This window comes from Balaenoptera borealis, assembly GCF_965194805.1.
Source record: "Balaenoptera borealis genome assembly, chromosome: 4".
NCBI classification, from domain to species: domain Eukaryota; kingdom Metazoa; phylum Chordata; class Mammalia; order Artiodactyla; family Balaenopteridae; genus Balaenoptera; species Balaenoptera borealis.
This window is the reverse complement of record NC_138861.1, coordinates 1,266,185-1,280,461: the sequence shown is the minus strand read 5'-3', so window position 1 is coordinate 1,280,461 and position 14,277 is coordinate 1,266,185. Positions and strand designations below refer to the sequence as shown.

Below are 14,277 nucleotides of genomic sequence, written 5' to 3'. Positions count from 1 at the left end.
TTTTTAAAAAATAAATATTTCATTATATAAAAATGAAGAGTAACATAACAAACAATAATATATCCAAGCTAACCAAAAAAATGAAAACTGCAAATGGAACAAGAACATTCTGTGTACCTCTACCCGATTGCATTGTATTTCTTTCCTGTAACCACTGTTGTGAATTTGGGTTACATTATCCCTATTTACAGAAGCACAACTTTATTCTATATGTATTATTCTTCATTGGCATGTACTTTGGTTTCTGTGGTTTTTTATTTTTAATTAATTTTTTATTGGAGTATAGCTGATTTACAATGTTGTATTAGTTTCAAATGCACAGCAAAGTGAATCAGTTATACATATACATATATCCACTATTTTTAGATCTATTTCCATATAGGTCATTATAGAGCACTGAGTAGACTTCCCTGTGCTATACAGTAGGTTCTCATTAGTTATCTGTTTTATATAAACTAGTGTGTATATGTCAGTCCCAACCTCCCAATTCATCCCACCCTCCTTTCCCCCTTGGTAACCATAAGTTTGTTTTCTAAAACTGTGACTCCATTTCTGTTTTGTAAATAAGTTCATTTGTAACATTTTTTAGATTCCACATGTAAGTGATATCATATGATATTTGTCTTTCTTTGTCTGACTCACTTCACTCAGTATGACAGTCTCTAGGTCCATCCATGTTGCTGCAAATGGCATTTTGTTCTTTTTCTACGCCTGGGTAATATTCCATTGTATTTATGTACCACATCTTCTTTATCCATTCATCTGTCAATGGGTATTTAGCTTGCTTCCATGTCTTAGCTATTGTAAATAGTGCAGCAATGAACATGGGGATACATGAATGTTTTAGAATTATGGGTTTTGCCGGATATATGCCCAGGAGTGGGATTGCTGGGTCATATGGTAATTCTATTCCTTAGTTTTTTAAGGAACCTCCATACTGTTCTCCGTAGTGACTGTATCAATTTACATTCCCACCAGCAGTGTAAGAGGATTCCCTTTTCTCCACACCCTCTCCAGCATTTATTGTTTGTAGATTTTTTGATGATGGCCATTCTGACCGGTGTGAGGTGGTACCTCATTGTAGTTCTGATTTGCATTTCTCTATAATTATTGATGTTGTGCATCTTTTCATGTGCCTGTTGGCCTTAAATTTCATTAAAAAATTGTGACGCTGTATGTATCCTTCTGAAACCTTTATTTTTCTAATATCACATTTTTGAGATTTATCCGTAGACACACATAGCTGTGGTTTATTCATTTTCACTTCTCCATAATATTTCACTGCAAAATATTCTGAAGTATATTATTTCATTTTATCACCAATGAATATTTAGATTTTAGATTTGTTGCTATTTCAAACTATAAAAACATAGTTGTATAAGTTTCTTTCTGCACACTATGTTCATTTACAAATAAATCAATCAATACTGTCATTTTCTCCAGCCCCCAAATTATATTCATTTCCTATATTTTCTCTTTAGGTCTTGGGAGCAGGCTTAGGAGATGGGGGCGATTGGTGGGAGAAGTGATTTCAGGATTTTTGTCTTCTAATGTTGAATTTGGCAGAAATGAACAATCCAATTCAGGACAACACCCAGGAAATTTGGTACATTGAATAAAATTCTTAAACCCTGGTGTGTGTGGGAGATTGAAAATAATATCATTTTATCTTGCTTAGTTCAGATTCTCTAATCACTCAAACCTAAGAATAGGAAAGGGGAAGAGAAGTGCGCATGGTTACCCTAATGAGCGTGAATTATGTCACGGATGGCTCGGCACATGGGATCCAGTCATGCTTCCCAAGTCGTTTTCATGGAATGGTCTTTTACCTTCTCATTGTTAGTGTTTTTGGAAACCTGAAAGACAGGGAATTTCAATGTAATAGAAGGCTTTGAAGACAGAAAGACATGTATCATTTTTTCAACATCACCTGAGTAAAAATGTAGATTTAAAAATGTGTTTAGTGTGTATAGGCACTCTCCAACTTCCTCTCAATTTTGCCATACACTAAAATGCTCTAAAGTCTTTAAAAAAAAAAAGTAAGGTTTTTGTAAACTGCTTTTGTCAAAGAGAATTAGAATATTTATATTATGTAAAGATTACTTATCTCCTTTGTACTTTTTACCCATTTAGTGATTTTTGTATATTTATTTTGTAATTTTAGATGAAAGTTTATTTTCATAAAAGAATAGTACATTTTATTTTAAAGTTTAGATGAGATAAATGCGATTTGTAATTTTTGGTTGAAAATGTAGTTTACTATTTATTATTGGCAGGTTAGATGCCACAAGAACCCAAATACTATATTTTTGGCAGCATGTACCCTATTCCACAGGTATTTCCTTATTAACAGATGTAAAGCTGCTCTGCTTTCCTTTTTTGTTTCCATAAGGTGACTTCGGTTTGGATTTATTATGAATGTATGTCTTTCTTGAAAACTTGCTAAGTATTTCTCAAAACAATTTACTAATTTTCTTGGGTTTCATCTGTTTGCCAAGAACTTGTAAAAGTCAGACTTTAGTTACAAACTGAGAAGTTATTTGTTATATTTCATAGATACTGACAGAATATAGGAGATTTCTGAGTTAGATACAAAGGATTTTATTACTCATGGACCCACGAGTTCCATGAGAAAAATACTGTGTTGATTCCCGTTTCCCCAGAGGAGTGATGGAGAGAGACCTGGCAGGTGACACAGAAGTAATGAGTTTGCGTCTTAGCCGAGGAGTCCAAATCTTCTACAGCATGCAGGAAACCTGCTGATCTATTGTCTCAGATGGACACATTGTCTTTGTTACATGGACAGTATAAAAACCTTCCATTTGCTCCAGAGGGAAGTACTAGCTCTATCTTGTAAGGCCATTTGTTATAAAAAACATCCTTGAAAAGATAGTCTGGAACAAAGGTAACCAGTGTGCCTCCTTGTAAGATATACAGAAACATGAGAGACCCACCATGAATCATCTCAAAATGATGTTCATCCATGGTTTCTATATTTTCTTGGCTTCTGCTGAATTTTCCCATGAGTATACCCCCGTCACCCACTCTAATTAATTTACTTACAGTGTGTGAGACCAAATTTGTTCCATTTTTTCCAGTGCAGCATTTAATTATGTCCTGCACTATCAACAGAACTCCAAACAGCAGAATGAGGCCCACCTGCAGTGACGACCTCCAAGTTCATGGACCAACCAACGGAACCAACCATCAGGCCAGTTTCCTGTAGCAGCTGTATGCACCTTTTACCTGGCCTGAGGCATTATTTCAGGTACAGCAGGATGTATTGGTGCCTGCATGGCCTCTACCTGGAACTGTAAGGCCAAAGTCTCAGACAATTGTCTCATAACAGCCCAAACCAGTGAATTAAGACTGATCTATGAGATATGAGATATGGGGACATATGTATATGTATAACTGATTCACTTTGTTATAAAGCAGAAACTAACACACCATTGTAAAGCAATTATACTCCAATAAAGATGTTTAAAGAGAAAAAAAAAAAAAAAGACTGATCTAAATGCCTTTGGGGACCAAGGTAGTTTCACTGATCACCGCCACTAAAGTTAGATAAAATTTTATAATACATTTTCTCCCATTGGATGACTCCAATTTGAGAGATAATTACCCATAGGGTCAACAAAAAGAATCAGCGTACACAGAAATCTCTGCATGGTTTACTCTGGTCAGTGAATTTGTGTACAGATATTTCCTGAAATGCTTTGAAATTATACGTCTTCCAATCTCTGCTGAGGGCGTGTGTGTGTGTATGTGTGCGTGTGGTGGGCAGGGGCCTCAGTACTCAGGTTGTTTACCACTCTGACTTAACCTTAACTTCCTCCTTGTGCAGGGCCTCAAGGTCGCCCAGAGGTGAGAGACTGGAATCCTCTTAGGCATTTTCTGGGCAAACCCACAGCCCTGCATATGCATGTGAGTTTCTGGTTTTCTAGGTTTATATCAGAGCTTTCAAAATTCTTTATGGAATCTCACTCCCCAGGTCTTTTTCTGCATTTTTGGCCAGACTCTTGTTTGCCCCAACTTGTATCTAAACCTCAGGCAGATGCCATGTACTTAAATGTACTTAAATACTCTGATGATCAACAAGAGAGTAACAGAGTACTATACATAATATTCCGGGAATATTATTTTTATCTATAAGCAAATAGTTGCAAGAGAAAGGCGGGGGCAGTGGGATGTTTGGTGGGCGGGGTTATCATTCACACGGCACCTCTTGTGTTACAGGTTGTATAACCTCCCTTCAACTACACAAACATACGCTGTTATCATATTTTAACTATTATTTAAATTAAACCACTCTAAATTGGGAAATTTAGATGATTTGTTTTATAAAAGAGATAGAATTTATATATTGAAGCAAGTTCAAAGTTATAGTATGCCTAATTTTATAACATAGAATTAAAACTATAATGAGGAATCATCAAGAAAACTTAAAATACACTACAGGCTAAATATTTTTGGCCTGAATTATGAAAAAATTCTATCTGTTCTTTATTGTACTATTTTTTTGACACAAAAACTTAATCTTACATTTGTAACCATGGTGAAGCTTTAAAGAGTATTTCTCAGAATACTTCTTTTGGTTTTTTATTATACTGTTTGATTCCATTTTAGAGGCTGAATGCTTTGTCATCTCTTAGCAGTCAAGGGAATAAATTAAAGGAATTTTCGGTGAAAGAAGTGATAGTTTTTCCATGCTCTTGGATAGACATCAAAGGAAGAGAGCTCTATTTTATTCCCTGTGATTTTCTTTAGGCTTTTGAGGCCAGGAAGTATCATCAGAGAACAAACATCCAGTTCAAAATGGAAAAACAAAACAAACAAACAAAACAAAACAAAAAAACCACAGTGTTTCACTACTATAAAATGGTCTCAGAATTATCCTTGACAGAAGAGGAAAATTTTGAAAGGGGTATTATAAGATCTCTGCACAAAAAGACAGCTGTAAATGAAACAACAGGTTTTCGTTTTGCAGAATTGTTTGCGGTTATAGAACACAATGTTTGCAGACGAACCTATGGCAGAATGGCACTATTTTCCATAGCTGTCAATCAAAGAGTTGTCCCAGGGGAAGCAGTGCGTCCCGGGACTCGTGGGCTAGGAGCTGAGCAAGACAAGGGCAGGGAGCTGCAGGTGCAGGGCAGGTTCTGCCTGGAAGCAGACGCTTTGCTCACGATGGGGAGGAAACAGGGATCCTCCGCTTCACGCACCTGAGGCCACATCCAGGCACCCTCGTTGCTACCCACAGGCAGTTGTGCTTGCTTTTAGCAACTTAAGGACATTCGTCTGTTCAAGGACTGGGGTGGGATGATTGAGGGTAGTTCCTGACTCTTCCCCAAATGCTTCCTGCCCCTCCCGTCTCACTCAAACCAAAAACACACAACACACAATGATGAAACAAGGCACAAAGTTCTTCAGAGGAGGTCGGGTAGACCTAAAAGTACCCACTTGTAACTGAAGATGTGGAGATACGAATTGTGATTATGAACAGTCAGTCTCATGGGGTCATGTTCATCTGTACTGTTGCTTTATTTTCACTTTAAATATAAATGCTATTGAGACAGGCTGGGACCTGGGACCCTTTGCTGCCATGTTTGTACCTGGACATATGTCTCCTCTAGCAACAGATACAAAGAAACCGTGAGGGAGTAAAAATAACTGCATGCATGAGCAGTTGGGGCAAATTATGGACAAGAAGATACAAAGAGAACAACAAAACAACTGCCACTTCTGAAGAGCCGGGAGCAAAAGCAGGGGTTCAGGAGCAAAAGCAGGGAGCTGCACACGCCGCCTGCACTCAGCACCACCTAAGGGGCGGGCAGATCACCTAAGCCGCCCCTCCGACCCCAGCCCTGGACACACCCCTGCCCTCACCCCTTATAAGGAACCAGCTCGCCCCCCCCTCAGGGAGCCAGCCAGCAAGGGAGACTGTCCTTTGTTCTCCTTCCCTCGTGCTGCACCAGGGGCCCCAGGACAGCCTTGCCTCAATTTCTCCTCTGGCCTCTAGTCAATTTCTATTGATCAAGGAGGCCAAGAACTCTGGTCGGTATCACTACTGAATCAATTTCTTCTCCGATAAATGCCTCGATTAGAAGGAGTCCAGTTTCTGACCTCATGCAGGTAACCTATATATAAGTTAGAGACACTGTCAAGTGAGTTCTCTCCCACATGCTAAGGAATCCATGGCCTGCTCAGCAGTGACATTTAAGATATCCCACGAGTGGCATGACACTGAAACGTCACAGTGCAATGCAGCCAACCGTGGTGGTCCCGGCCACGAGCCACCATGGGGGCACCCCAGAGCTGTGCCGTACCAGCTGGCGCATCAACCCTGGTGCCCTGGAAATATCTATGAGTTCCCCAAAATAAAGAATTGTGGAATGGATCCCAGGACTTAATGCAAAAAAACACCCTATATAGAAAAACTTCAGGCTTCTAACTTCACTGAATCCAGTACTAAATGCACCTCCTTATCTTCCTCAGCTTCTTCCAAGTCTTTTTCACTTTCTAATAACTGCAGAAGGTCAGTATATGCAGCTTCCAACCCGCGCTGGCAACCTGGGATCGTTATCCAAGACTCTTGCGGGATCTCTGCCTGCTTTTTAATAGCATAATTTTCACATCTTCGATTTTCATTTTTTCAATCTTTTCTTCTTGTTGTTTTGCTTCTTTTTCACACATCATTTTTTCTTTGACAAATCGCTGTTCAAAGTCAGCTCCCATCTTCTGCTTCTGCACAATTACTTTCTTTAACAGTCCCTTGTGGCTTTTCATTCATTCCTACCAAAGCCATATTAGTCAAATAACCAAAGCAGAAAATGGATTACGTGGCTATCAATTTAGAGAATCGCTGTACCTCTGGGTAACCTTGAGACCCAGGAACCAAGACAGGAAGTAAAGTGACAGAAATCAGACCTGCCGGTTAATAGATGGCCCTGTGAACATGCAACCATGAAAGGATTTTGAGAAGTCCTGCCTCTTTTCATTGCTTGCTGGGGATTCAACATCCTGGCTGGAGCCTTTCATCTGCTAAACCTCAGTGCCTTTTAGTACCTAAATCAATGGGGTGTAAACGTTTGCTTTCTGTAGAGGAACTAAAGCCTTGTCTTTCAAAGACTTGTGGTATATTTATACAATGGAATACTACTCAGCCATAAAAAGGAATGAAATGATGCCATTTGCAGCAAAATAGATGGACCTAGAGATTGTCATACTAAGTGAAGTAAGTCAGAGGAAAACAAATATCATATGATATCACTTATTGAAACTTTAAAAAATGATATACATGAAATTATACACAAAACAGAAAGACTCACAGTTGTAGAAAACAAACTTATGTTACCAAAGGGGAAAGGGAGGGGAGGAATAAATTAGGAGTTTGGGATTAACATATACACACTACTGTATATAAAATAGATAACCAACAAGGACCTACTGTATAGCACAGGGAGCTCTACTCAGTATATTGTAATAACCTATAAGGGAAAAGAATCTGAAAAAGATAGATATATATGTATGCATAAATGAATCACTTTCCTGTACACCTGAAACTAATGCAACATTGTAAATCAACAATACTTTAATTTACAAAAAATTTAAAAAGACTCACAAGATGGTGAATCTTCCAAAATAAAAAAATGATATTTGGAAAAATAAAACAAACAAAAAACATGCATTTTAACCTTTTTTATGTCTCAGTTTCTTCATTTGTAAAAGAGATATAAAAATTCTACCATCTCAAGGGCTATATGAGGATTGATGATTTAAGGCAGTCAAAACAATGCCTGACATCTAGTGAGCACTTAATAATAGTAGATTATTATTTAACCTTAATTTCATCATGATAACATAACATAAATATCATCATCATCATCATCATCATGAATATTCCCACAAACATGCGTTATATTTCAATAAGGGATCTCTGTAAAACTGTCTGCCAGAGCTTAAGACCATTGTATTAGAGCTCACATTATAACACCAGAAAACAACATCTTTAAAATTTAATATTATACTGTCCTGCTGTTAAAAAGTCCTCAGGTAATTTTTCCATCTCTTGCTCTGTATTCTTGCCAAGTGGCCAGATCTTCTCTTCATACCAGGAACTCCTGTACATTTGTTAAAAAATTTGAACTTTATTCCTTTTAGGCTCTACATTTCTCACCTCATGAATTTTCTAATTATTTTCCTAAAAATAAATGTTTGCATTTAAAAAAATAAATGTATGCATACATACATAAATACATAAAGTCATTTTCTCCCCAAAGATGAAGTCTCTGCCCTGCTCAATTGTATTAGTTTTCCTCATTGTATAATATTGTAAGTAATATTGTAGGGTTGCTCTGGGACAGCTCATGTCCTGAAAATATGGTACTTTCAGTGGGAAAGTCTAACACAGGGGACATTGTTTGGTTGATTTCCCAAGTAATGGTCACTTATCCTTACTTGTTTTCATAAAACGAATAGTAAGCTTTTTTAAAACTGCTTGTGTCCATGAGTTTCCCAGAAATGAAAATATTCATATTTAAATATTTAAAATAAGTTTATGACTATTAACATATGGAAAATTTGCAACATACAAGTTTGGGAACAAGAAAAATTACAAATATTTGGTTAAAAAATATTGTACTTAAATACGTTGTGATAGGATAGCATTTACTAATGGCTTACCCATACATGAGGCTAAGCTAGGAGAAACTTAAAGACAAGCTAACTAATGTCGTCTGGACCCAATTAGTCTGTGAATGATTAGCTCACTTGCTTTGAGCGTGGTGCTAATAAGGGCCAGATCACAGGTTTGATCTCTTTGTTGGCTGGTTAGTTTGGCTTTTTGCCATTGCTGTATCTTTCATGTCTCAAGTTCATGGTTAACTCTTACACATGTGTCACTGGTCATAGGGAGAAACAAGACAGAGTGTAGATGTGAATCTGCAAACTCATCCACTCTACTGGAAAAACAAAACACGCACTCTTCTGGTGGGAGGTCAGTCACCCTCATCTGACGATACCATGTCCACTTCTAAGAGAATTGTCGTTGTTAAAAATGAACCAAACCCTCACTCGTAGATGCGTGGAAGGGTGTAAACAGCACATTTGCCTATGCGCCGTCGTTTTCTATAGGCATTCAAAGACACTTAAACTTTACATCTACCCTTTTTTTTTTTCACACAGGGCACTGAAAAGTAGAAGATGATTTGAACATACCTACATGAAAAAGGAATTTTCTTATTACAAGTAAAGTAAAATAAGAAGATAGCTTCCAAAGGATTGAGGTAGAAGTCCAGCTAACTCATATTAATGTGAAGATCAAGTATTTTATGGAAAAAATTAATGTATAAATTGTTACTAAAGTAAAAAAATCACCAATCCATGATATTTGGCTAAAATATTAGTTATGACATCTCTCTCACTGTTCAAAGCATGTTTGCATGTGAAACTTAGTCACACTTGGTGACACTTCAGGTTCAACCTTTCTTGAATTTTGTGGCAATGTCAACATTGTTCTGAGTCGTCCTTAAGGCAGAGCATTCTATAAATACCAGTTTTGTTCATTTTTAACAATGAATCAACGAATGAATAAGTGAATTTGAGCAGAAGAAATATTTCAAAGGTTGACAGCTAGTTCTCTTGAAATTTCTAACTCTGTCCAATGATTATTTGTTGCATATGCATGGGCCATTCTCCTAAAGTCTTATATTCTGGCATATTTTGCCTGAACAAATTATGTGTCTTTAAGAACTAGGCTGTTTTTAATGATTTCTCTCTAAATGCAACTTTCAGCAAAAAATGAATATCTTACCCTAAAACAATTGCTTAATTCAAAAAGAAAATGTAGTGGCAGTATGATTTAATTATGGTAAAGAGACTGTGGGTGTTATAAAAGATAAATGCAGCATATCAGCAGGATCCAAGTTTCTAAGAATTGCTGTCTTCTACATTTTTGTGTTTCTTTTAACCATCAGGGGAGTTGTAGGGTGTACTGTGGTGTGATTTTTGTAGTGCAAATCACCTGTACGCACAATTCTGGACATAAGACTTAAAAAAAAAGATTGACTGAAGTTATGAAAATTAAGGGGTTAATTCAACTAGTTCCATGATTTTAACTTTCATTTTAAAAACCCATAAAGTTGCAGGAACAGGAGTAGGAATTAGGCAAAAGGCCCAGCACATCACTTCTTAGGTACTCCAAAATGGGCAGCATCAAGTTTAATGAAAGATGACAAATATTTCACTTTCGAAATGAAGGCACTTTGACACACTTTTTGAGATCACACAATATTAATAAAGGAACTTGGTCTCTTCCATCTTTCATTTTGAGACTTGACAGTAGTTCCTGGGCATATCCTCGGAAGAGTTTTGTTCTTTTCTTTCTTGTTTTGTTTTGTAAAGGCATGTTTTAAAAGTTAGGGCCCTAAACAAAACCATATTTGAGAGAAATATTGGATTAGTTAATTATTTCTATCTTTCTTATACCTTAAAAATGAAAGTTAATAAAGATCATGAGGCAACTCATTTCCTCTAGGAAGCCTTACTCTATTATTTTTTTTTAACATCTTTATTGGAGTATAATTGTTTTACAGGGGTGTGTTAGTTTCTGCTGTATAACAAAATGAATCAGCTATACATATACATATATCCTCATATCTCCTCCCTCTTGCGTCTCTCTCCCACCCTCCCTATCTCACCCCTCTAGGTGGTCACAGAGCACCCAGCTGATCTCCCTGTGCTATACGGCTGCTTCCCACTAGCTATCTATTTTACATTTGGTAGTGTATATATGTCCATGTTACTCTCTCATTTCATCCCAGCTTACCCTTCCCCCTCCCAGTGTCTAGAATGGTCTCTTTGGTCCTCGTGTGTCCCCATCCTGTGTTCATTCTGTGTTCATCCTGTGTTCATTCTGTGTTCATCCTGTTTTCATTCAATTCCAGTCGAATAAACCTTTCCACAGTAATGAACTCAAAAACAAAATTGCAAGCATAAGAAGAATTTGTAAACTCAGTTTTCAGTCCTCAAGGAAGATGAGGATAAGCATGTAACCTGCAAAAATATTTGTGGATATTTAATATCCATCATCAAGGTTGTGTCATGGACCGCATATAAAACCAAAGACAAAATACTGCTGAAAAAATGTCAGCTCTAACTTCAAAACTTAGGAGTTGTATTAATACCATGATGGAAGGTGAGACACCTGCATTCACATATCATCCTGTAAAGGTGACGTTTCACTTAAAACAATTGGCTGTTCTAAACTCAGCTCATATTTTATTGCAAGTTTTCTTTATGCATTTACAAACAGGGAAGGGATAGTTGGTTCCATTAACAGAAGAAGAATTTCAAAAATGTAAAAGATGCCAGTTTTATATTATTATCATATGATGCTTAAAATAGAAAAAAACAGTTAATTCCAATAATTGTTTGATGCTGTAATCCAAGTTTTGAAATCAAAGCTTTAAAAATTTGAGTGGTGTGTTGAGTTAGGGATTCAACATTGAATATGAAATGTTTACTTGCAGTGATAATAAGAATAGTAATTTCCTGGGAGTGCAGCATCATGACACAAACATTATTGTGCTGAATTAAGAAAGCGTTGGAACAGAAATGTATTTGCAATTGGTGGCGCTACACACGTGACTCATAATTTTGACTATACCGACTGCAATATTCTATCAATCTAAATATAAGCTGGTCCTACTAATCAACAATAAGAGACCTCACCTCCCTCAGCTGCATCCCCCTGAAGCTTGCCCCCATAATTTTAACTTGAAATTCTCATCTTTAAATGTATATTTCTTTGAGGATGGCTATAGAAGGAGGATCTCCAGAATTTTACTGTTCTAAGGCCCACTTGTTATTTAATTGCCCGGTGTTACGGAAGTCTGCAGATCGGGATGGTGACAGTTGGGGAGAGTAAAAGGCTGTGTGGAGGAAGCCCTGAGCCAAAGACCAGCCTCATCTTCCTTCTGGCCCATAGCTGTTCTATCAGCATCTTCCTAGTGAGCTACCCCCAACCGTAAGATGCATGGATTTAAGTTTCTTTGAGACTCCACCCTGAAGTACTTCACGGCGTGAAACGAGGCAATCCATGGGCTATTTTAAAATCTGAGGTAAGTAGACTTGTTATTAGATCAATCAGCTCATACAAAGAAATAAATTAATTAAATTTGAATGTAGGGCACTCACATCTTTCTGCACATCTCCAAGTTTAGAATGTCAAGCGTGAACGTGAATTCCAAAGGCAGCGCTGCCGTGTATTCTGTCAGAGAAGCCGGACCTGCTTTCCCCAGTCCTCCGGTGAGCTGCGTTGAACATCATTTCCAGTGAATGTGCCAATTTGCTGACTGGTGTCAGCCAAGGCTTGCTAATTTCAAAGCCAACTTGCATCATTGTGAATATTTCATTCTGTTTTTTACATGCAAGATCCAAATGATGAAAGCTGCCTTGTTCTCTTATGATCTAGAAAAGACTTAGTTTGGGGTCAAGAATCACGGACTACTTTACCAAGTGTTTGTTCTTTAGATGTTGTGTTTTCACTCACTCACTCACCTGGAGAGCTTGAGTTCATTACTATCGCTCACTGCATGTACCTCACTCTCCTCCGCTGGCCGCTTCAGAGACCAGAGGCTGTGTTGCAGGGAGGAGGGGGCAACGAGAGCTGCTTGGGGCTGGGAGCCAGCACGGGTCTGCAGCCTCAGCAAAGGGTTCAAACCAGAAAACAAGGCAAAGCACAGTCCCAAGAGCAGGGCAATTATGACATAGAAACAAAGATCTTTAAGAAAAGTTTTAGCCTAAGTGTATGAGCAACATAGAGTTGCACCAATTAACATTTACCCCTGATGGGGTGTGAGCCTGCTGACAGCTGAGTGCCTGGAAATCTGGCGCCAGCCCTGGACATGGCTGGTCCTGTCCAACCGCAGGTCCTCATGGAAGCTCTGAGACCCTGAGTTACCTCGGGTTTGTAATTAATCACTAGGAGGTCAAGTCTACAATTCCCTTTACTGAAGGAAACTGGGGTCATATTATTATTATTAACATCTTTATTGGCGTCTAACTGCTTTACAATGGTGTGTTAATTTCTGCTGTATAACAAAGTGAATCAGTTATACGTATACATATATCCCCATATCTCTTCCCTCTTGCGTCTCCCTCCCACCCTCCCTATCCCACCCCTCTAGGTGGTCACAAAGCACCGAGCTGATCTCCCTGTGCTATGCGGCTGCTTCCCACTAGCTATCTATTTTACATTTGGTAGTGTATATATGTCCATGCCACTCTCTCACTTCATCCCAGCTTACCCTTCCCCCTCCCCGTGTCCTCAAGTCCATTCTGTACATCTGCGTCTTTATTCCTGTCCTGCCCCTTGGTTTATCAGACCAATTTTTTTTTTAGATTCCATATATATGTGTTAGCATACGGTATTTGTTTTTCTCTTTCTGACTTACTTCACTCTACAAGCAAAAGACCATTGAGGCTTTAGGAATGCTAATTTAATACAATAGGGGTAAAATAAATATCTAGATAATTTAAACTGCCTCTTTTCCTCCCTGTGATAAAATATCTGACGATGGAGGAAATATACCCATTTGGCTTGAATTCTACTCATCAACTAAAACATCAAATAATTGTACAAATTTTGATTAGTGTTTTCCCTTTGTGTATAGACTTGATGTTCATTTTTTTAACATAAAAATTGTCCCTTTACCAAAGCTGTTTTCTCATCTTTTCTGCTCTTCCTTACACTGTCTTCACTGAAGGCAATTCTTTCCCACCAAGCAAACAGCATCTAAATTCTCTAACCCTGACCTTCCTTTCAAGTTCGAATTATTTCATGTCTGACCAGCTTCTCTCATCTCCTACCTGAAACTGCCTCACAGCGGTAACTTATAATTTATCTATTTTTTGACAAGCTTATTATGTAAAAAAAAAATTAGTACATTTTTTCATAATTAGATGGCTATTTATATATTTATTTATTTATTTTCATTTATTTATTTTTTTCATATCAGTGCTAAAATGTGCTTTCCTCTGAAAGTGTATTCTTTTCTTGGCTACCTATACAAGATCACAATAAGGATCTACGGGCAGGTAATCAATAGTGCAGTCTGTATTCAGCTCTCTCCATCATGGTTGCTTGGTTTCTTTTTTTTAAAATTGTAGTTATTATTTAACCTAACAATGCAATTGCTTTGGCAACATATAAGTAATGGTTAAATATTCAAAAACAATGAAGGAAGGAAGAAAGGAAGAAATGAGGGAAGGAAG

At 37.7% G+C, this 14,277-nt stretch overlaps 1 long non-coding RNA gene across 1 annotated transcript in view; it reads right to left on the bottom strand.

Moving 5' to 3' along the window:
• LOC309628367 overlaps positions 1-12,874 on the bottom strand; it is a 58,642-nt gene extending 45,768 nt beyond the window's left edge. Inside the window, exon 1 of the long non-coding RNA XR_014244457.1 lies at positions 12,199-12,874. This is a non-coding gene — a long non-coding RNA (uncharacterized lncRNA). The remainder of the gene's footprint in view (positions 1-12,198) is intronic.
• Positions 12,875-14,277: the final 1,403 nt, after the last annotated feature.